The sequence below is a fragment of the Astyanax mexicanus genome, chromosome 7 (genome assembly GCF_023375975.1).
Source record: "Astyanax mexicanus isolate ESR-SI-001 chromosome 7, AstMex3_surface, whole genome shotgun sequence".
NCBI lineage: Eukaryota > Metazoa > Chordata > Actinopteri > Characiformes > Acestrorhamphidae > Astyanax > Astyanax mexicanus.
The window spans coordinates 22,739,492-22,758,833 of NC_064414.1; the positions used below are offsets into that span (position 1 = coordinate 22,739,492).

General features: G+C 38.1%; 1 protein-coding gene across 2 annotated transcripts in view; it reads right to left on the reverse strand.

The window, feature by feature from the left end:
* akt3a (v-akt murine thymoma viral oncogene homolog 3a) overlaps positions 1-19,342 on the reverse strand; it is a 179,187-nt gene that overhangs the window by 44,391 nt on the left and 115,454 nt on the right. The window lies entirely within an intron of this gene.

Consider the following 19,342-nt stretch of genomic DNA (forward strand, 5'->3'; position numbering starts at 1 on the left):
TTGTATTAATTCTTGATTCATTTGTCTTGTTTTTTTAAGTTCATAAATTGATCTGTAAGTCACTTTCAGCTTATGTATGAAATATATGTGTTGTATAAATAAAAATTATCATTATATTGAGAATCTGAAAAGAAAATCCATGCACACTTGCAGCACATATTTAGCATGATAAATACTAATACAATCACATTTCTAACTAATAATACTAAACAATGGATAAAATATCACCTCAACCTTAATTCACACAATTACAAAAAGAGTGTACAGAGAGTAAATAACCATGTGTACAGTAAATAAGCATTATTACAGTTAAGGTAGAAATGAACCCACACCTGCCTGAAAGTGACTTTAAATCTAAATTTATAAATGAACTCATATAAATCTATAATGCCAGTCTATCACACATAGTAAAGCTTCGCTAAAACAAACAAACTAACAATTGTTGACATGCTTGGTGTAGCATAGTGGGTAACACCACTTTCCCCATGGCAGACTAGAATCAGAATCCCTTGCCAGTCAAGCCAAACATCTATGCTACACCAATAAGAATCCTAATAAAACTTTTATTCGAATGATGTTCTAATTTATATTATGGCAAGAACTACTTAAGTAAGTAAAGGAAAATAAACGTTATGATGAAACTGGCTCTCATCAGGATCGTCCCAGGAAAGGAGGAGCAAGTGTTTCCTCTGTTGCACAGGAGGCATTTTGGTTTGTTTAATATTTTTAAATTACTACATGATTCATTTTGTGTTCCTTCATAGTCTGGATGACTTTAGCATTCTTACACAATGTAAGAAAAAATCAAATGTAAAATAATAATTAAAAAAAAAGTAAAATAAATAAATAAATAAATCACTGGTACTGGTACACCCATAGACACGCCACTGTAAATGGTTTCTTCAAGCTGCAGGTTACACATGGATGTATTTTGTATGTGTTGTTTTACTGTCTTTTTTTTTTTACTATAAGGCGGACCAGTTTATAAGGCGCATTAAGCAACACTAGTAAGGATGCCTACATCGAAGTGAGCAAGAGCGTCGCCATGTTTCCCTTCTAATGGGAAAGTACCTAAATAAACAAAACTGTAATTCTGAAAAAAAAAAAGTCAAACTTAAACAAGCTCTGGATGTTATTTACACAGATTGCTCTTTTGAAAAACTGTTCGCAGTGCTAGGGTGAGCACTAGCCCGGTTTGCAGTGCTAGCCAGCACCGGTTAGCAGCGCTAGCCGGCGCTAAGGTGAGCGCTAGCCCCGGTTAGCAGCCCTAGCTAGTGCTAGGGTGAGCACTAGCCCCAGTTAGCAGCACTAGCCAATGCTAGGGTGAGCACTAGCCCCAGTTAGCTGCGCTAGCCAGCCCCGGAGTAGCTTACTACTCCTTACAACCTGAGTGGTAGAATTCATACATAAGGGGCACTGAATTATAAGGCGCACTGACAATTTTTGCCCTATAGTTCGAAAATAGGGCAGTAACTCTTATAAAATAAGTTATAAATACTGTAAATTATATGTCTTAATAATTTACTGATGTTCGACCCTGTAGTTCTCTAAAACATGTGCTAATCCATCAATCGGCCAAAATCATCTTTCTTAGTTACTTAGAAATATCGATGTTTACAAAATCATTTTTGCTAATTTGCACGAGTCAGCTGATTTCCTGTTGACACACTGGTAGCCGATCCCTGCAGACTCCACACACAGCAGCTCACACATTACTACAGTCACAGCCTGCAGTGGTTACACGCCCTCTGGCTATGAAAGCACAGATGTAGGCACAGATGTATCTGCAGCTTACGCTCTGACTTTCTGCCATATTTCTGATTATGGGAATTATTCTTATTTCATTTATAATTATGATTACGGACACATCCTGTTTATTGGGTGGTCTTAATATCAGTGACCAAACACCAGGATTACATCATTAACACAGCGAAAACATGTTTACCGCCTTTGAGCCGGATGTCAGATTGAACATCATCTGTCCAAATTCAGGGCCAGGTGTTGGAGTGGACAGAGCTCAGGCATGTGACAATAGGGTGGTAAAAAAAAGAAAGGCTTTAGTCAGAGTGTGTGTGGATGTGTGAGGGTGTGTGGGTGTCGGGGGAGGAGGAGGGTGCAGGGTGTTGGTCAGCAACTGCCTAGTGGGGGTAGTTAAGGAACCTTTAACCCTTATGGGCAAATGCTACAAAAAAACAACATCTGCTGAGCAGCTGGTCTCACTGTAATACCATTCAAAACTTCTGCTGCAACAGCCTGTGCTATGTAATAATCAACAGCAGGATTACAAGGGTGTCAACATCACCAGGAAAAGAGCTAGTCCTGCTGCACAACCCCTCCACACATATACACACACACACACAGGCATGACCCCAGACATTACAGGCAGGAATTAAAACATTTAAACCTGATCACACCCGCCTGCTGAGTGGAATAAACTAGGAATAATACATCATAGGTAATACAAAAGCCAGGGTCCTTTCACATTTACAGCATCTAACATTAACACAGTTTATCTGAACTGTGTTTACATTAAGCTGGAGATGAATGCTAAAATTCCACAACATATAAAATTAACATAGTTTATCTAAACTATGTTTACACTGTGTTTACAGTAAGCTAGAGATTAACTTGAAAATTACACAACATCTAACATTAACACAGTTTATCTGAACTGTGTTTACACTGTGTTTACAGTAAACTGGAGATCAACATAAAAATCCACACCATCTAACATTAACACAGTTTATCTGAACTGTGTTTACAGTAAGCTGGAGATTAACATTAAAATTCCACAACATCTAACACTAACATAGTTTATCTAAACTGTGTTTACACTGTGTTTACAGTAAGCTGGAGATTAACGTTAAAATACCACAAAATCTAACATTAACACAGTTTATCTGAACTGTGTTTACACTGTGTTTACAGTAAGCTGGAGATTAACGTTAAAATTCCACAACATCTAACATTAACACAGTTTATCTGAACTGTGTTTACACTGTGTTTACAGTAAGCTGGAGATTAACGTTAAAATACCACAACATCTAACATTAACACAGTTTATCTGAACTGTGTTTACAGTAAGCTGGAGATTAACGTTAAAATTCCACAACATCTAACACTAACATAGTTTATCTAAACTGTGTTAACACTGTGTTTACAGTAAGCTGGAGATTAACGTTAAAATACCACAAAATCTAACATTAACACAGTTTATCTAAACTGTGTTTACAGTAAACTGGAGATTAACTTTAAAAATTCCACAACATCTAACATTAACATAGTTATCTAAACTGTGTTTACACTGTGTTTACAGTAAGCTGGAGATTAACGTTAAAATTCCACAACATCTAACATTAACACAGTTTATCTGAACTGTGCTTAAGGTAAGATGGAGATTAATGTTAAAATTCCACAACATCTAACATTAACACAGTTTATCTAAACTGTGTTTACACTGTGTTTACAGTAAACTGGAGATTAACTTTAAAATTCCACAACATCTAACATTAACACAGTTTATCTGAACTGTGTTTACAGTAAGATGGAGATTAATGTTAAAATTCCACAACATCTAACATAAACACAGTTTATCTGAACTGTGTTTACAGTAAGATGGAGATTAATGTTAAAATTCCACAACATCTAACATTAACACAGTTTATCTAAACTGTGTTTACACTGTGTTTACACTAAGATGGAGATGAACGCTATAATTACACAACATCTAACATTAACATAGTTTATCTAATCTGTGTTTTCAGTAAACTGGAGATTAACTTAAAAATTCCACAACATCTAAAATTAACACAGTTTATCTAAACAAAATAAATCTGATAACTAAATATGATAAGTTTGCACTGTATAATTCAGAACCTGATCAGACATTTTATATCAGCTTATCATCTATACTGGCTAACCTGTGGTGCACCAAACACAAATAATACATTATTCCCTCTAGGGTGATGATAATACACTGTAACAGGAAAAAGACATTCAGAAATTAATTTAGCACAAACAAAATCATGCATTATTTAAAGTATTTATTAGTTTATTAGAGTATTTATTGATTTAAAGCTCAAGCCTAAAAAAAATGCACCCAACAGCTCACTTATTTTTATAACACTTATAACACAAATAAGTCTAATTTTTATTTAGCCTGGAACTTGCTACTTCAGTTCTATTAAGACTTATATTTTAATATTTTAACTCTGCACTGAAAACTCAATGTTTCTCTGTTCATAAGCTTCCTCTTGTCACTGAAAGTGTGTTTTATATGGTGATGCTTCTGGTAATGTAGTGTTTCATATTTTGTGGGGTATCATATTTTTTGGTATTAAATGGTATTAAAACTATATTGCCCTCCATAATGTTTTATGTTTTCAGGTTGTAAAGCATGGAAAGGACAGAAACACACTTACATGGTGTATTATAAGCACATTTTATACTGGATTTCAATAACGCCATTAACTGTGTACATAGTAGTGCTGTGCGGTATACCGGTTCATAGAGTATATCGGAGGGGAATTTAGAACCGGTATGCATTTTTCACATACCGCCACACCACTAGAGGCGCTGTGGAGTCCCGTGTAGAACAGCACCGCCAAAGAACCGTGTTTTTATCTGCGTAAAACAAAAAGTAACTATAGCTATAACTTTTAAATATATTAATACTGTAGCTTAAAGTATAAATTTAATGCACATTGAACTGAATGTTTTGGTTAACTGGAGAAAGAAGGGAATTGTGGCTGATTTTAACCCTTTTATGTCTCTAATGGTTTAATAATAACATATTGTAAACTAATAATAAACTTGTGTTTAACTTGTGGAATAGGGCATTTGAGAAATATTAAGTATTTTAGGTCTATTTCTAGAGTTTATTGAAATATTTAAAACTATTTAGTTTTGTAAAGGACCACAAGCATAAACTGATGACACTAGGTATGTTGGGTCCATGGATTCATGCTGTGGGTGCCAAGTACTGACCTTACAATCTGTGTGCCACAAATACAATATAGATTTATGAAAACAAGCCATTTTTAAATTGTCAAATGTCCAGCTTTCTGTTCTTTGCAGAAAAAGTTGAATCTGACACTTGGGTCTTTTGCTGTGGTAGCTGATGTGCCTTAATTATCTGACATGTACCGGTTTTGAAATGCTTTTCTGCTCACCACATTTGAAAAGATAAATAATTTGAGACATCATAGCCTTTATTTCAGCTTAAAACACACATTTTCCAAGCATTTCCATCTACAGAATTGCCATCATTCTGATGTCTAAAACTTTAGACTTTAAACTCTAAAATAAGTAAACCTGTCTGTCATGAACATTAATTTATCTTGCCATACTTACAATCATTGAGATCACATTTTACACATTTTTCTGATGGTTGATGTGAGCATTACCTCTGTAATGGTAAGTAAATGTTGGCAGAAAGGTATTCCACAAATAGTGGTTGCCAGAATTTCTAAGTTGTGAGAACATTTAACACTCCTTAATGCACATGGTCACATGTGTAGCAGGAATACATTATAGAAGGCACTACCGCCCCCAGTGAACAGTGCAGAGTGTGGTAGTTGGCAATACCTGGCTAGGATTGACTGAGTGAACAGAAAAGAAGCTCAAAAAGCAGAAATTACATCCACCTGCAGGTTACTACAGTGTTCTTTAGCTTTCATGGGACGTGGTCAAATTTATAGGACCCCATAACAGTTCTTGTCCCATGACATTCACAATGTCACCACTAGAACATATCTACTAAACCACAGAAACCGTTGTTTAAGATTCCCTTTTTTGACATTAGAAACTAACAGATAAAGTGTATACCTTATGATTAATGATTACAAGTTTATCAACAATGCATCAAAGACGATAATGACAGAGTTGAATTATACTCAGATGTAAAGTGTGTGCTGTTCTCTGATTGTTTTGCCCATTCAAGTAAGTAATGAAATTATCTTCTTCCACTGAGAAACAAATCGAGGGGAAAAAATCAGATCTTCTAGTCAATAAATCACTGAGTGGAACTAAGGCAAATGCTACTCGAGGTTCTGGGCAAAATGATGCTGCAGTGTGATAACAAACCTTCTCAAATGGGTCAGAACAACTCAGTGCCGCCATAGATTAAACACGGACAACAAGTTTTCCCTCATTGGAATGCATGTAGACCGTTCCTCCCATATGTAGGACCCAACCTCAGAACTATACCATTAGAAATCTTATCTATTAGGACAGACAATCTGGTAGAAGCATGAGAGCAGGAGCCGGAGAATTCCCAGACGTGTGCTTTCTGATTCCGAACTCCTGGTAATTAGTCGCTATCTCCAGCAAGTGACACGCGGGCCTTGGTGACAGCTCTGATCACTTTTTTTTCCATCAGAGGAGAAAATAAACAACATGTTCTATTTGTAACATCCACTTAAAGCATAATGACACCAGCTTCTCTTAATTAACACATCAGAGAAAAACACCTGCTCATGTTAATTTGAGGAGACGGAGGTCTTTGCCGCTATGCCTCGGTGAGGCGGTGGAGTCGATGGGTAGGAGGGAGCAGCTGAACACAGGCAGCCGCCTTCTCACAAAGAGAGAGAGAGAGAAAGAGAGAGGGGATGATGAGGGAAGACAGAGATAGAGATAGAAGCAGAGGGAAAGGAGCTGATGAAGGAAAGTGGTGTCTCTGCCTGGCAGCTTGCGGCAGGAACCTTGTCTATACCAGTAATAAATAATAGTGGTCATGAATGACTTAATTCAAATCATGCCAATCAAAAAACAACCTAGAAATATCTTAGAGTTGACAAAGTCAAGGTTTTTAAATCCAGTCTACGAAGTGAAGTTAGAAGTGATTAAAACAAACTTTCAGCTTCATCAGGCATTATGTCATAAGTCAGTACAGGAGAACTATCCTCAGCTAGGGACTTAAGCAATCAATCAGTCACAAAACCGGACTAAATGACAAGTTTTTAGCTTTAAATTAAGAAGATTAATACAGAGATTGCATGAATACTATTTTATTTAAAATAACACAATTGACATTTGCAGTCGTGCATGCCCATTCAATGACCCTTCCTCCACCACGTTTAACAGATTATGTGGCCTGTTTCGGTTATTGAGTGTGCTTAACTTATTCTCTTCCTGTCATTTTTGTTTAATCTAAGTACAGATTCATCTGCACAAACAAATATTGTTCCAGAACTTAAATAAATGAATGAATGAATGAAGTTACACTTATAAAATGCCTTTCTAGAACCCAAGGAAGCTTTACGCTCAATGCAGTCATTTACACTCAAATCTAAACCAACACACAACAAAGTGGCAGCCAATTCCACACAATGTACTCTCTACTGGAAATGACAGTCCACATGGAGCACTGCATAAATCACTAAGGATTCCTCTAGGACAGAGCCCCAATCCATATCTGCACAATCACCTATGCATAACACTAATAACCAATTTAACTGGGCTTTTGGATGGTGGGAAGAAACCGGACTCCCCATGAAAACTGATTCCAGACAGGGATTTGAACCAAAGAGCCCAGTGCTGAGAGGATGTGTGGATGTGTTTTATAGCAGTGTTAACTAGCTTTTCTGTTACCAGTGGCATGCAACATGAGGTAAACCCACTGTACCTCTACTTATTCAAGTGTTTTAGGCATGGTACAATATTATGAAGGGTTTTTATTCTCCCATAAAAGTAATATTTAACCAGATATCTGTGGTCTTCAAGTTTATTCTGCTGTTATTGTGTTTACCAGTGCATTACTTTAAGAACCAAATTATTAACTTCGCCACTCTAATCTCTCTTACAGGGTTGTTTTGTTTTTCAACTTAACCATAATGTTCATAATTCACCCTAATTTATCCCGACTAACAAAGGGACAGGGAGCAACAGAACATTAAATTTAATTATATTTGTGTCTGTGAAAACTCTTCATATAGATCAGGTTTTGATCATTGCCATCAGGGACTGATCCATTTTTTGCTTTTTTTAGTCTGCATCAGGGTTTTAAATCTAATGTGGGCTGTTACTAAAACCAGTAAAGAAAATACGATAAAGAAATGTCATGGCTGAACTTAGAAAGATTGAGGATGAATTGCGTCTCTTGGTTTTAGATCAGTTGCAAGGGCCTGATGGCAAACATTAGACTGAGCAGTTAGAAGGCAGTTGCTGTAGTCAAGCCTTGAGATGAGAGATGACTAGAGGAGAAACCTGCATGACTGAGTCAGGTTTACAACACGGGTAAAGGCTTTGTACCTTCTTTTGTACCTGGAATGAACAAGCAGCTGTTGATGGATATGGTAAGACCATGATCATGGTGATGACCTGTAGATCCAGGAACGTACAGTCTTGCTAGGGTTGGGCTTCATGTGATGGGCTGCTACCCATGATGAGATGACCTAGATGTCAGAAAGTGGCAAGCTGCAACAGTGGTAGTGGTAGGTGTAGTAGAAAATCCATGAGAATTTGACTGCACAAAGAAAGCAAGTGTAAAGCAAAAGCGAACCAAGCACAAAGCCTTGTGGGATACCGGTAAAAAGCCTGAAACATGTGGAACATCTCTGTACTGCATGATAGGTATGCCTCTGCAGGAACCAATGACATGTCATGCAAAAAGAAATTTGTATGAATGTATTTTCAATAAAACATCATTACAAAATGGAATACTGCTATTGCTTTGGTTAAAGTTATAGTTGTTGAAGTTTAGTCATGTTCTGCAATCGCTAAACTAGAAAGAGGTGCAACAGAAGGGGGTGCATTACCAAAGGCAAATGCAGTTCTGTTCAGTTATTTCCACTGGCTCCTACAAGCTGATGTTCCTCAAATTCAAACCAGGGGGAAGACAGTTGGTCTGGCAAGAAGAGAGGATGCTTCGTGCTTAGGTTTTCAGAACACTTGCGCAAATTGAAGACGGGTTTCTTATTGCAATTACAGAACACAATCGTACGATAATACAAACACGCTAATACGACCAGAACGCCAATAATACCTGGATTTGTGAATAAATTCTAATTTCCCGCAGCCGTTCTTCCACTCAGTTCCGAGTTCTAAACAGCTCCATTTGCACAATTAAAATATCATACTGGGTGCCATTCAATTACAAGCCCAGATTAATTGTTCATTTGTCTGTGGTGTGTGACAGCCGGACGCCTGTGGGACAGGGAGTTGGACGGGCCGCTTCCAGACAGACGCGTTCTTGAGCAAACTTTCCCTCAAAACATCCCCATCCGCTCCAGAGACTAGCGGACTGAAACTCTGTCCTCCTTCCGCGATGTTTTCTGACGCGATCGTGTTTCAGCAGGACAGGAGGAAGGGAGGGAAAAAAGAGAGGGAGAAAGAGAGAGAGAGAAAAAGACCACAGAACACGGAAAAAAACAAGGCCATTTGTTAATCAGCCCAAACAAGGATTTAATTTAATGCTTTGGCTGGGACTGCTCTGCTTTGCAGATGGCTTAAAGATGGGCATGTGATGGGTGCCCTGGGAGCGGCGGCCTGCCTCGTTCCAGCACACGCTGGCCACTCCAAAGCGGCACCAGCTCGCCTGGGCACGGGCGGGCACAGCCGCTCCAGCGCCGCCCGGGCTCCAGCACGCATCCGCCCGCGGACGTGGGCAGCATTAGAGCGGAGCTGTTCCTGCACTAGGTGCATTTGGTTGGGCGCGGACGGCAGCAGCTTGCTGAAGGAGAGCGTCTGGAGCCGCTTTAGCAGCCTGGCAGCACGGCCGTGTGGGCTTTCTCTCTCTCTGCTTTTTCTCTCTATCTGTGACTCATCCACACCCAAATGTAGAGTTTCTGCACACTTAGGGTGTTTTCATACGTAACATTCAACTTCTTGGCCAGGCTCCTCGGAACATTGCTGAGAATTCGAACGAGTTAATGTGGTGTTTCAATTCGAGCCATGGCTGTGAAAAAACACACATTCCGACATCAAATGATGCTGCTTAGCTCGATTATTTACCGTTTGCTAACGTTCTACAGACCTCTGACTATTACATCAAAGAGAACAGTGCTCTGGTCCAGAATGCTGGACATCTGTGTTTGTCGGTTTCTTCAATTCATTTATATTTTGCAAGATTTACAGAACAAATCACCACAGCACAAATATAAACCTGACAAGAAATTGATTAGGTATATATGTAAAATGTATATGCAATTATATACTATACATACTACTATACATAATGAATAAAAATGGTTAGAAAGAGAGAACAATTGCTTTCTATCAAATTCACAAATAATTGGATTGGAAAGCAAAACAGCAGGAACATCCTCTAATTAGAGCTCTCTATATATATTTTTTTAGACAGATATGAGACAGATATGTGGAGCAAACTTTTCCTGATTGTTGAAAGAGGCTAATAATATCCCCCTCTTCTTCACATGACTCAACTCCTTGCTTTACGTAACTGTTCTTTGCCAAATGTGACCAACACCAGGACAGAGAGAGACACAGACTCGCTAATCAGCTCTACTGGAAAGCGGCTGCAGCTGTGAAGTTGTCAAGTGCAATTTCAAGGCCTGGGTAAGATGAGGGGGCAAAGTAAAACTGACAATACTTAGTGTCTCGCAAAGCTCTGGGGATTTGCAGTATTTTTTTGCCTGAATTGCCAACAAAGACTTAAGCGTTGATCCCCTTATCCAGATGAAGGTCATGTCACCAGTTAAGGCAGCCAGACACAACAAGACAGACTGGACCCTGCTTTACTATTCTTGTGGAAACAAGCGGTAAACACTGAGGGGGGGTCTCTCCCCCAAAGAGACTTCTTGAGGGATGTAAGAGTATGCAAGAATGCCCTTTGGGTTGTTTAAGGCAACTGTTACCATTTCAGTATTTAAGCCAGAAATGCTCACACGATGAATACCACAAAATAATAATTATTTTTTATTTTTTTTATCAAATTCCGTTTATTATTAACAGCATTACTAAGAGGCAGACTTAGGAACAGAGTACACCTGCAACTGGGGCTGGCAATGCAAACACTAGACTGTATTGTGTGTTCTCTGCATGTCCTCTCTTGAGGGCGGCAGGGCAAGCCAGCGGCGCTGCAGCCGTGGACCAAACAAAAGGCTCTCAGACAACTTATGTGCAATCCAGGGTTGACTCAAGCCAATCCACTTAGCCTGTATTAGTGTCATTACCACACTGCAGCCGGGCGACTGTGTGTATTGCATGTGTAGGTTTGTGTGTGTTTACATGTGTAGAACTACATAAAACCCCTGGCGAATGGTCCCACCAGGCTACAGGCTTACAAGTGGGGCTTTCCAGCCTAACGAATCAACCCTTGGGACTGGGGCTGTTCAACAGTGCGTAAAACTCAACAGTGTGGAAAATAAGATCTTGTCTTTCTTTAAGCTGTGTTTAATCTACACTTTTCATCCTACCCTTTCAGAACATACTACAAAAAAATCTCACCTAAATTATATCACATATCTACTCAAATTATTTTTCTTAAAACCCATCCCAATGACGCCCATCAAAATACCAGTTGTCATGTTTAGCAGAGTTTTTATTCCTCCAGGGAATCAACCGTTTCACCCAAACACAGATGCCTGCTGTGGAGCCACGCATGACTGTGGTGAAGGCCACTGGTAGGATTGGGGAGGGGATTTAGGGTGGACATGAAGGCGTCTGGGGATGAAGAGCTCTCCCAGAGGCCTTGCACACACTTTAAGCTGCCAGCTGCATGCAGCTCAACCTCCTGGTGCTCATCCAGGCCTCCTGCTTGTGCAGGGAACCGCTGTACTAGGACCAACATACACAAATACACTGGGGATACACTGATATAGAATTTCTGGGCCAGTGAAGATACTCTATAACTGTGGTTTTGCATTTTAAAACACATTCAAACTAAAAAAAAAAACTGCTAATTTGTACTACATCTGGTTGATTTCTACATTTTACATAAAGGCTGACTGTAATGCTGAATGCTGATTGTAATGCAGAATACTGACTATGATGCGAAGTGCTGACTGTGACAATTCAATTTAAATGTATCTATACAGCGCTTTTTACAACAAAAGTCATCACAAAGAACCTTTGCAAAGATTAGAGTTGAGATCGGGTCCGAAAAATCCAGCCCAACCAACCCCATAAACTGTTATTATAGGAACAAGTCTGATTTAAACCAGACATTTTAATAAGTAGAGCATTAAAACTTTTTTTTTAACAATTTAGCCTGTTTCAATGAGCGAAACCTGTTCAGAATGATCTTAATTAACATTGCAACACTGAAGAAGCATAGACCTAATATTTAAGAAAAATATTTAATAAGAACAGCTACACACAGGGCTGCAACTCAAATACAGACGTGGAGAAGTGGAGGAGCTCACATGTGAGGATTAATACTGACCACAATGCTGAATAATGACTGTGACGCTGGATTCTGACTGAAACGCTGAATGCTGATTGTGATGCATAATACTGACTATGATGGCAAAGTGCTGACTGTGATGCTGAATGTTGCCTGTAATGGCAAAGGCTGACTGACTGCAATTGATTCTTAATGCTGACCACAATGCTAAATACCGACTGTCATGCTGGATGCTGACTGTAATGCTAGATGCTAAAAGTGATGCTGAACGCTAACTGTAATGTTAAATGCTGATTGTGATGGAGAATGCTGACTATGATATTAGACTGATGATTAGATGAATAGGATGATGAAATGACTATATGCCAAAATTTGGGTTTCCAAGTGTATGTGTCTGCAGATCTGATAAATATCTAGTCTAAGAATTACAACTGTCCAAAAAACTAAAAAAAAAAAAAAATTCTCTTTAGAATTGGCAAAAATCAAAAGCTTACAGTTGGTTATTGAAACCTGAAGTGAGCACAGTTGTCTACAAATTCCACTAAACAAAATAATTTAGTGTTACTATTATACATATCTGTGTCCACACATTTTAATAAATCACAATTTAATTCCATGAAATAAATGAAATAAAAATTGATTTATGAATTTAAAAAATGACAAAAATAGCAGGGATTAGGATTATAAAATAAGAGAAAAATAAACATACTCTTCCACCCCATTAAAACACACTCATACACTACAATCAGATCAGCCACTAGATGGCACTGGCTCACAATTACATTCAGCGTCCAGTTCAATATCTTGTTAAAGTAATGAGAGCTCCTGTGTGTGTGTGTGTGTGTGTGTGAGTGCGTGAGTGAGTGAGTGAGTGAGAGACAGATATATAGACAGGGAGTTATAGAGACAGACAGGGAGCGGCGGGGAGGGGGGGTTTTAGAGCATATTAAGTAAAAGAAAATAGGGGAAAAGAGAAAGAATAAGAGAGAGAGCAAAGCTATAAATAAGGTTATTATTCCTGCACTATTCAGGATCAAGGTTCTACAATAAGGACACAGTATTATTTTATCTATATCTATATTGGCATATTTATTACAGCCAACAGAGGGAAAAATTCTATTGAAATGCTGATTGTAAATATTGCACAAAGCACAAACTGGTGGGAGTGTAGATACATGTTGAGTCTTTTTTAAATATTGGGTTAAATCTAAATGCAGAACATAATAGTGTCATCTTTTTTTATTATTATTAACAGGTCTGTTTCCACTTTTGTTTTTCATTTGTGTGTTGCTGCACTTGTTGAATGATAAAAGAGTAGGGCAATATTGAGAGAAAAAATGAACTGAAAAGAAAAAATAAGTACATAAAAGTGAACCCCATATCACTCATTTCTCCTGCTCAGATTAACACATTTTAAGTGTTACGATAGGAGTAACTATCCATAATCACATTTTGATTAATTTAAACAGAAAACCCAACCTTCTGAGAACTTGGCCCATGACCTCAAACAGTAAAACCAGCCTAGTACAGCCAGAACAGTAAAAAAAAATGTAGTATCAGAGTTGTAACAAAAGATAAAACAAATGTGTAGAATTTGGACACATTAGTGCATCGAATAAAGTGAAGGCAGCAAATACCGTAATTTTTATTTTATTTTTTTACACTATAAGGTGCATTTAAAATCCTTTAGTTTTCCCAAATATTACCAGTGCACCTTTTAATCCAGTGTGCCTTATGTAGGTATTTTACAAGTCAGGTACTAAGGAGCAGTAAAGCCACTCCACTGTACAATGTTATACAGGAGTTTCAGTTTAGCTCTCAAGGACCAGGGCTGGAGTAACATTAGCATTAGCCGCTAACCGCTAATTTCCTGATCAGAGGAGAGTATTATAGGCCTGTAGCCTGCTCTTAACCCCAGCTAGCACTGCTGGAGCGGTTAGCCGCTAAAGCTAATGCTATTGTTTGACTTTTAAAATAAATATAAAATAAATACAGTTTTGTGTACATAGCTTAGATTTACTTAACTTAATTAGCTACCCCCCACCAACACTCAGCGACGAGACCTGTTGAATTAGAAGTTCCTTATAGTGTCTCTTAAAATGCGCCTTTTAATTTGTATGAAAATACACCAGAAAATAGACATTTATTGATAGTGCGCCTTATAGTACAGTGCGAAAAATAAGGTAGTCAGGAATAGAGAAGAGAGATGAGCTCACTGTTTTGAGTCTCATCTCTCTCTTAAATCATTAAAACAAAATCATTACACAAAGCGCTCTCTCCCTCTAATCGAAAGAAGGATTTCCTTGATATTCCCATAATGAACATTTTTGGGGTAACACAAACAACACTGAACACTGAAAAAGGCATAAGATGTGAAGAGAGTTGTGAAGTTTAATCCGTTATTAAACATGTAAAAGCTCTCATCACATTATTTTTGCTTCATTGGAGACTGTAAACCCCCCTAGAAAAGACAAAGTGGGGGAATAAAGCTTGAATGACAGCACCTAACTGAATTGGCAACAGATTTCAGAGCAGGCCCTTAATTAATGGACTAAATGATGGCGTCACTGCGGAGATAAATTTAGTTTTACCTGCTCTGTGTCTGTGATTATATTTGCCCATCTTACAAGCCTAATCAGAGGAACTGAGCTAATCGAATGTTGACAATTGCTCTTGTTCTGTCCGTCTGTTCGGCAATCTAATTTTTCCGTCATTCACGGCCACAACGAGCGAGTGTGTTCCCAAAGTAATCTTCACATACAGAGATCCGGCCACTTGTGGAGCATATCCAGAGAAACATGCAAAAACAACAAAATATCCAGTGCTGAATCACACAGTACAGCTAATACTCAGAAAACTCTATGGAACAGAGTGAGATCTATGGTGGTAATCAAAAAAATAGGGGGTGCAGGAGAAGCTGCAACCCATTAAATTAAAATATTTTTAAATAAAATAAACTAAACAGTAAAAATTTGTGTGTGCTTGTTTCTATAGTACAAATTATGTAGTCAAATATCTTTAAGTTATTCTTTTTCTAGCTGTAGGAACAGCTGCCTAAAATTAGTATTTAAGGAAAAAAAAATATAATTAAGTAATTGATGCTAATTTCTGATGTCTGCAAATACTGATAAACATTTAGAAAATACAGAAATTTAAACTACAACCTCATGGATTAAAAAAGGGCAGTGAAAAAAAATGCACTAAACTGCAGGTATTTCAGAACATCAGTCACTACATCATAACTTAAAATATTTCATTCAAATCTGAACACCCGCTTACTGTGTGCTGAACTGAACATTAATGCACAAAAATGTCAGTTGATTTCATATTGTTGTCTATAGAAGTGTTTTAGTCTATAAATTACAACTGTCCAAAATAAAAAATAATAAAAAAGATTTTTTTTTAGGATTAGCAAAAACCAAAAGCCTGCAGTTGGTTATTGAAAATCTAAGTTTGCTTAGTTGTCCACAAATTCCACTAAACAATATTTTTCTGTTAATATTATATAAATCTGTTAAGTTATTAATTTAAAGTTAGCTGTAATCTTGCTGTATTTCACTTTAGACCTGAGAAGTTTGAACACAAGCAAGTAACAGCTGCCTAAAATTAGTATTTAATCGTAAATATATAAAAAAATAAAATAAATAAATAAATAAAATAATAAAATTTGGACACATTAGTGCTAGGAATAAAGTAAAGGCAGCAAATACCATTTTTTTTTTGCTACACTATAAGGCACACTTAAAATCCTTTAATTTTCCCTAAAAATCGTCAGTGTCCCTTATGATCCGGTGCATCGTGAGTATGAATTTTATCAGTCACTTTAGACCTGAGAAGCTTGAACACAAGCAAGTAACAGCTGCCTAAAATTAGTATTTAATTGTAAATATAAATAAATAAAATAATTAAGTAATTCATCTTAATATTTTCTGATTTGTTTTGTAAAATTCACAAATGTTCCACCTATTTAAATCTGTTATATAACCTGCTTCTTTATGAAACCAAAAATGGCTTTTGCAGCACCTTTATTTTTATGTGAGTGTGGTGTGACTCTGGCTGTGATACCCTTGGTTACTGCACTTCATATCAGCAGTCTAATTTGCATAAAAATTTAGCCAGAAGGAAAGAGAGCAAAGTGAGATTTATAATTATTATAAATTATCCATAGTATGTAACTGAAATGATTTTACCTTAAAAAGTGGCAGAATATGATTAATATTAGAAATGATCCATTATATTAAATTTAACAGAATTTAACTCAACATGTGATTTTGTTTATTCAATACAATTTAATTATGTATTGAATTATCATAGCATGCAGGCATACATTTTACCAGTTATAAACACATCACCACTGTATAAACAGAGAGGAAGATATATATTTAGGTGTAGCAATGCAAATATTGATACAATAATGTATATATCTTAAATACACATTTTGAATAGATAAAAAAAAAACATATGTATGTGTATATATGTGTGGAAGCATATTTAGGTATGGGCATATAAAAAGAATGTTTGCGGTATGAGACTGATCATTAATAGTGATAGCAGCAAAATATGCAGGATTATATTTAACAGATAATTAATAATATAAAACAATTATTTTTTTAAGTAACCCCCTCAAGCCTCTGTAGAGTATAAAAAAAACATAGTAACACTTTTAAAAGCTTCTATATTTAATCATCCACAAACGTTTTTCCACAAATCAGAATGAACTTTAACTTTTGACTAAACAACCCTTAAAGAATCTGTTGTTTGATGGTGAACATGATACCCTTCTGCTGTTTGGTAAAAAGTCTGGTAGGTTGTGTCTCTTAATGAAGCCAATAACTGTCTACCTGGAGAAAAAAGGTGTAATTTGATGGCCATGCAGAAGGACCACCTACAGATAGGTGTTTTAGTGGGACGTGGAGAAGAGGTCAATTTTAATAAAACAGTGCTATAATAAAACTCTATTTGTGTGATTGGTAATGGACTAATTGGTCCAAACCTTCAGCAAGAACACTGTGATTTCCTTTACTAGCTACGAAATGCTTCAAACTAAACTCCTGATGAACTTCTGAAGAACTTTTGAAGACATTCTTTTGTACATTTCACTGTTTTTCAGTTTAAATATATACGTGTGCTCATAAAACTTGCTTTCCACTAAAAGTTGCAGGGAAATGCCTCCACAAGTCTAGTTTTGTGTTTGCTTGGCTACTTTGCATACTTTGGTATTTTTGTTGTTCTTCTGTGATCACAGGACGCTGCCCACAGGACGCTACCAACAAGACTCCTCCGGCAGGACAACACCCACAGGACGATACTCACAGGACTCTGCCCACAGGACAATACCCACAGAAAAAACGCACAGGATGCTACCAACAAGACTCTTCCGGCAGGACAACACCCACAGGACGATACTCGCAGGACTCTGCCCACAGGACAATACCCACAGAAAAAACGTACAGGATGCTACCAACAAGACTCTTCCGGCAGGACAATACCCACAGGACGATACTCACAGGACTCTGCCCACAGGACAATACCCACAGAAAAAACGCACAGGATGCTACCAACAAGACACTTCCCGCAGGACAATACCCACAGGACGATACCCACAGGACTCTGACCACAGAACAATACCCACAGGACTCTGACCACAGGACAATACCCACAGAAAAAACCCACAGGACGCTGCCCACAAAAAAACCCACAGGACGCTGCCCACAGGACATTACCTACAGGACAATACCCACAGGACACTTTCAACAGGAGGCTGCCCACAGGATACTACCCACATGACACTGCCCACAGGACAATATCCACAGGAAAAACCCACAGGACGCTACCAACAAGACACTTCCCGCAGGACAATACCCACAAAGTGCTTCCAACAGGACACTATCAACAGGAGGCTGCCCACAGGATGCTACCCACAGGACACTGCCCACAAGACATGGCCCACAGGACAATACCCACAGAACACAACCCACAGGACACTTCCCACAGGACACTACCAACAGGACATTTCCACATGATAGTACCTACAGGACACAGGAGTCTTAGTAGAGTCTTTATTACTGTCTAAAAAACAGATAAAAGTTTTTGTTGCAGTAGAATTTTCTTAAAATAAAATTTTTGTAGGGTGTTTTCCATTATCGCAAAGATACCCTGAAATATCGTAATATTGTTTTAAGGGTCATATCGTCTACCCCTAGCGCAGACAGCCAGTAAAAAAAAAGCCCTGAGAGTTGTGGCTATTACAGCTCATGATATACATGTATCAGCTGGTACGTATATCTCTGGGGTGGAGACCTGGGGGCACCTGATGATGACGGACAGATGGAACAATAGTAAGCAGAGGTAGATAGAGTAGATAGAGTGATCCACCTCCATGATCTATGTGGGTTATCTTACACTGGGTCTTACTGACAGAGCGAGAGCATGTGTGTGCTGCATGTGTGTGTATGTTACAGGACACCTCAGTGTGAGGCACTGAAATTCATTTCTCTTTTCCTGCTCTTCTTCCACACGAACTATAATGATCTGGCTTCACAGCATCACTCAACAACATGATCAAAGACCTCACACCAAACTTCATACGAGATCACAGAAATGCAAACGCTTTCTAAAACACACACACACACACTGCACAGTACAGAAGCGTGTTATCTGCTGGGATTGTCATCACAGTCTTGATTAATTCATGTCATTTGGGCAGTCTCATGGGATGACTTACACATGTTACTGTAGCCTCTGCTCCATGCATAATGTATACAGAGGCGGGAGAAACGGACTCCAGGAGCCTGAAACTAACAGCACTCCTTCCTCTTCACACAAAGATCCGCTTCTGATCTAAAAATACAGGCCAGTAAACTGGCCGGGTATTGATAAAGAATCCCAGCTGTGTCTCTGGCTGCTGCACAGAAGCGCAAACTCATCACCCTGTTCCAATCCAGATACAGTCTTCAAGTCCTTTAATGTACTGTCCTGTCCCTCTCCTGTAAAGTCCTGTTAAAAGCACTTCCTGTCCTGTTTGTGCCCTGTGGGAAA